This window comes from Aphelocoma coerulescens, chromosome 27 (genome assembly GCF_041296385.1).
Source record: "Aphelocoma coerulescens isolate FSJ_1873_10779 chromosome 27, UR_Acoe_1.0, whole genome shotgun sequence".
NCBI lineage: Eukaryota > Metazoa > Chordata > Aves > Passeriformes > Corvidae > Aphelocoma > Aphelocoma coerulescens.
In genome coordinates, this window is record NC_091040.1 from 4032270 (window position 1) to 4037618 (window position 5349).

A 5349-nucleotide genomic window follows, 5' to 3' on the forward strand; every position below is an offset into this window, starting at 1 on the left:
AGGAAAACCCAGCCCCGTTGAACTCAAAAGCTTGGGAGCACTCTTTAAAAAACTTCAACCCTGCTTTTTAGCTCTGCCCCGATTCTGTTGGAGCCAGCCCCCTTGAGTGGGAATCTGGCTTGTGGTGGTTCTCAAGCCCCACATGCCCTCCCTGGATGGGGGAGAAAGTCCTTGCCAGGAGTAAGAGATGAAGGGCACTTTTGGTTCTTCTCAGTCTCCAGGTTGTTTGTTGTATCTTATCAGTAACTTACATGCTGCCCAATAGCATGAAGCAGAGCAAGTACCAAAAGACAAAATGCAGGAAACTCAAGGCCTTTTTAAAGAGAAACCACCCAGGTGTCACTAAGAATGTCCATTCTTTGGCCTGTTCTACCAATGCCTAATGAACTGTCCATTCACGTAGCCTGTGCTGTGGCATTTCCTGACCAATCATTCTGTGCTCCCAACACTGCAGAAAATGGAGTAGGTGAAGAAGAAGGAAGAGAGCTGAAAAAGCACAGGGATCCTCCATTTTGTCTTCATCCACTTACCATACTAATAAACCTCCAAGTTTAAATTTTTCACCCTGGGACAAACTATATCTTGTACTAACATCTAACGCACACCCTTGTCGATTCTAATTCATCCCAAAGCCTTGGCAGCTCTCTCCATGGACAAAGGAGTGTTTCCCTGGGGGGATGGATCCCTCAGGATAGGCAGAGAAACACTCCCTGCACTTTGGGTTCCAACATGGCCAAAGCTGTGTCTGATCAAAACCTAAGCAAGCCTGGAGGAAGGAGTAAATGTCAAGCTGCTAAAAACCTGCCCAGGAGAGACAGCAGCTGGGTGGGGGCAGCCAGCCAAGGTTCAGCCAGTGCAGCCTCTGAAGGGTCCCTTTGGTGGTGCCAGTGCAGGGTCAGCCCGTGGGGGTACCTTGAGGGCAGATCAAATTCACTGGAAATGAACCTTGGGTGCTTTGCTGCACGAGTGTCACAGGCACAGGACTGTGCCTGGGAGGAGTGGAACAGAAATGCCCAGCACCCTGTGCACCACACAAAACTGTGAGCAGGCCTGGGCCAGCTCTCGGGGGCCTTTACTCGTTAGTCTTGGCAGGCTTTTACTGACTACATTTGACTCATGCCAGCAGATGAGCAGCTCTTCATCAGCAGCACAGGGGAGTCCTGGTGACTTCCACCTGTGAGAGGAGCCATGTGGATTCTTGTGTGCCTGGCAACCATGTGGTTCTACGGTCTCAAGGGGACACATAGCTGTGTGGCCCCGTGTCACAGAGGGGCAGAGATGTGGCACCTCTGCAGTGATTGTGACCTCCCCTGCCCAGTGCTTGGTGTCCTGAAAGCAGGCTGGCCTTCAGGACAGCTCGGCTCTTCCTCTGCTGCTCGTGTGCCTGTCTTTGAAACAAATTGGTTGTTTACTGTCCTCCTCACCTTTCATCCTCCCAAAGGTGATCATGATTTGACTCTTGGGATAGATCACAGAGGAAGGAGATATGGGATAAAAGTCTAGGCCGCTTTATACCTTGCTAGCTGTAGGCTGAGCTGTTCCACCTTTATAGGCTGACCAGCTATGGGCTAGGGTAGAGTTCCTATTTGCTGATTCTTGTTTCTTTCCTATAGCCTAGGCTAGGTAAGTAGGGGGTGAGTGTAGTCTGAGGGGCTGGGCTCAGCCTAGAGTCAAGCCAAAAAGCCCACCTTGAGTGCTGCAGGAGGGAGCGAGACAGGAAAAGGAGAGCAGCAAAGGCAGGAGTTAAATGAGTGGCTGAAAGCTGGTCACTCCTGCATAGGAGCTGGGAAAGGCAGAGAGCTCTGCTGCTGCTGCAGTGCCAGGAGAGCAGCAGCAGGGCCTCTTCAGAGAAGGTACCATGTACTGGAGCACTTCAAAAGGACCTTTGAAGCTGCTGTGAACTGGGGCTCTGGCACTGCTCCTAAGGGTGTGAGCCTGCAGCTCGGCAGCAGCACGAGCACCTCTGAAACACTTGATGGCATTTGCTGTTCTCTAGGTTGTGTTTATCTGGAGTTTTCCCACTTTTGGTGAGCTCCAGTGATTTATTTGCAATCAGGTGGTGGGATTGACACCGATCTCTGGCCTGACGACCTTGGTCATCCAGAGCTTTGTCCTCTGTTCCTGAGAGAGGCAATGGCCACAACAGGGAACAATTCCTGTGAGTATCAGCTTCAGCAGCGTGTTTGCACTTTCTGAATCCCCACAGACAGCTGACATGGCTGGTGGTCAGATCCCAGAATGATGTGCTCCCAATCTAGAGGGAACTCTGGGATGTTTGCTGAGAGCAGCCAGACTGAGCCGGGGGATTTTGGACTTTATGATTAGTCACAGGAAAACACCTTTTGTCTCTCTTTTGCCACTATGTCCAAGACTTTGAACCATCATTGCTCATAGAGAGCTCTGGCATCCTTTGAGTTACCTTCTGTGTTCAGTACTTGCTTGTTTTCAAGAAGTTACAATCAGGAAAAGGGCAAGCTTGACCTGATAGTGCAGTCTACAGCTGTAGTGAGAAAGGAAGGTAGCCTGAGGCCAAGAAATCAGATCTGGGTTTGTTGGACTCTTGGCAAAGTAAGCAGGGGGACAGACTTTTGCAAGCCAGTAAATTTCAATGGCAGTGCCAGGCTTGCCCTGCTACTGAGTTGAAGGTTTGACCTGCTTGTCCTGAGAGCTCCAAGTTGAAAAATGCTTTTGTTCTTCATCTCATCTCTTTTGCAATGGAATTTCTCTGCAGTCACTGCTGAGGGAATGGCTCCTCCACAAAGGATCCTCTTTCCACCGGAGAAGATTTGCATGGTCTGGCAGCAGAGACAGAGTGCTGGAGCAGGACTCTTAAACGTGGGCAACACGTGCTTCCTCAATGCTGTGCTGCAGTGCTTGACCTACACCCCCCCACTGGCCAACTACCTGCTCTCCCGAGAGCACAGCCAGGCCTGTGAGTGCTTTTAGGAACATCTCCTTGCCAATCTAATAATTAAATCCCAAAGATTCCTGGAATCTGGAATTTGATTGAGGAGAAGAGCAGCCCTTTTTCAGCCCCATGAGTTGATGTTCTTTGAACACTCAAGCCTAGAAGGCACTTGTCCTATGCAGCTGTCGTACTCTTCATGAAGGCACCTCTTTGTAGCTGCAGCTCTCTATTCCTGCAAGTTAAACCCTCTTGGCTTATTGCCCAGAAAACTTCTGTCAGTTTAGCATCCCTCTTGAGAACATTTTCTGCAGGCTAAAATGCCCTGGGATGGTTGGGGCATTGGGAGGAGTGGAGTATTGCACTGGAGTGGGAGTGGAAGAGGAGGAGTATCCCAGTGCTGTGGGTATTTTGCTAACCTGAGGACCTTGCCTCCTTCTCTCTTCAGGTCGGCAGCAAGGTTTCTGCATGATGTGCATCATGGAAACACACGTTACCAAGGTCTTGCATTCGCCTGTCAATGCCATCCTGCCTCTGGCTGTCCTCAGGGTGTTCAGATGTAAGTCATTCCAGGTGCTTGGACAGGTTTTCTTCCCTTCTGGGATGAGAGAACGACCAACTTCTTTCTTAGGCATAGGAGAACATTTTCAGCTTGGAAGGGAGGAAGATGCCCATGACTTCCTGTGCTGTACTGTCAATGCCATGCAGAGAGCTTGTCTGAGTGCCAGCAGCGAGTAAGCACAAGCAAATGACCCTTAGAAAGTTCTCAGCCCTTTGGACTGCTTGATGGGCTCCCATCAAGGAAAACCTAAAGCAAGGGCTTTGAGGCAAAGCAAAATTCTTGGAGGAGATCATGCTCTGTCTTACCACTTGTTTCCAGCTTGGACATCTCTTCTCAGTCTACTACCATTGTCCATCAAATATTTGGGGGCTTTCTGAGATCCAGAGGTACGTTTCCACAAATATTGCTCTCCTAACCATTGCCTGTGCCCTTCTGTCTGCCTGTGCCTGACACTTGGTCCTGGGACTGCTGGGCCAGGTAAAACCCGTGTAAATGGGCAATGTCAGTCAGCTCCCCATTGCTCAGCATTTGGATTTTTCCTTCCAGTCACCTGCTTCAGCTGCAAAGCCGTTTCTGATTCCTACGAGGCCTTCCTGGATGTCCCTTTGGATATCAAAGTAAGAGGCTTTGCAATTGTGCTTCAAGACATCCCCAGGCCCCTGTAGCTTTGCAGAGTCAACACATGGAGGCTACAAGACATGTAGTCTATGAAAATGTAGACTGTGAACAGAAGAGATCTTGGTGGTGGGTGGGAAGGGAAATGGGGGGTGTCCTCCCGCAGAGGCCGCGGCACTGGTCTCTCTGGAGGTGCTGTCTCTAAGCTGAAGAAGCAGCATTATTCTCTCTGCAGCCTTGATACATCCTCATCCTTGTTCCCTTGGCCCTCCTAAACACCTGTCTGGCTCCCAGGCTGATGGGTTGGATTGTTTGCACCACTGATGGCCCTGCACACTGTCATTAGTTGAACTGAGCGGTGGGACAGGGAGGCAGCTCCTGATGGCTCCAGGAGCCCCTGGGACACAGGGAAATGTTCAGCATCACACTCTCCTTCTGCCTCCCTCTGAACACTGCTTGCAGGTTCCTGGTGGGTCTCTTCAGCATCAGCTACAGAGGTCTTCTTGTGAACTCCTGGGAAATGCTTGGGTGAGGGCATTTCCCACAGCTCAGCGCATTCATTTCTCACTCCTCCAGGCAGCCTCGTCCCTCACTGGAGCTCTGGAGGACTTTGTGACTCCCGAGCACCTGGATGGTGAAAACTGCTTTAAATGCAGCAAGTAAGATGATTACTAAGAACATATGAACATCAGGTCCTGTGGGAGGGGGCTGCATGTCACTGGGGAGAAGGCATCTTCTCATGGAGGTTTAGTGCACACAAATGAGATGCAGCTTTTTTTAAATGTGGCAGTGAGTAGCTTAGGATAGCAAAAGCTGTGTGAGACAGGGAAGGTTGCCTGGCCACCTGGTGGGAGGATTGGGTGCATTCAGCACTGGGCTCTGTGCTTTGTTTCAAGGTGTAAGAAGAATGTTGCCGCCTCCAAGAGGTTCACAATCCATTGTGCACCCAAGGTTCTCACGGTGTGTCTGAAAAGGTTTGACTGTTTCAGCGGCAGGAAGATCAGCAAGGTGTGTACACAGCTGGTGTGCAGCTTTCTCTTCCTGGAGCAGATTTCCTGGAGCAGTATGCTTGTCACAAGCCACTCGTGTTGGCTTAGTCGTGTTCCCTTCTGGGGAGAGAAGAATTCCCTTGGGAGGACAGGCAAGCGCTCTTCTCCAGCAGAGCTGCTTTGGGCAAGAACAGTTTCCTGCCAGCCAAACTTGATGAAAAACCAGCTGTTGATGAGCCCCAAAGATGTATTTACACACCTGTGGCCCCTGGACTTGG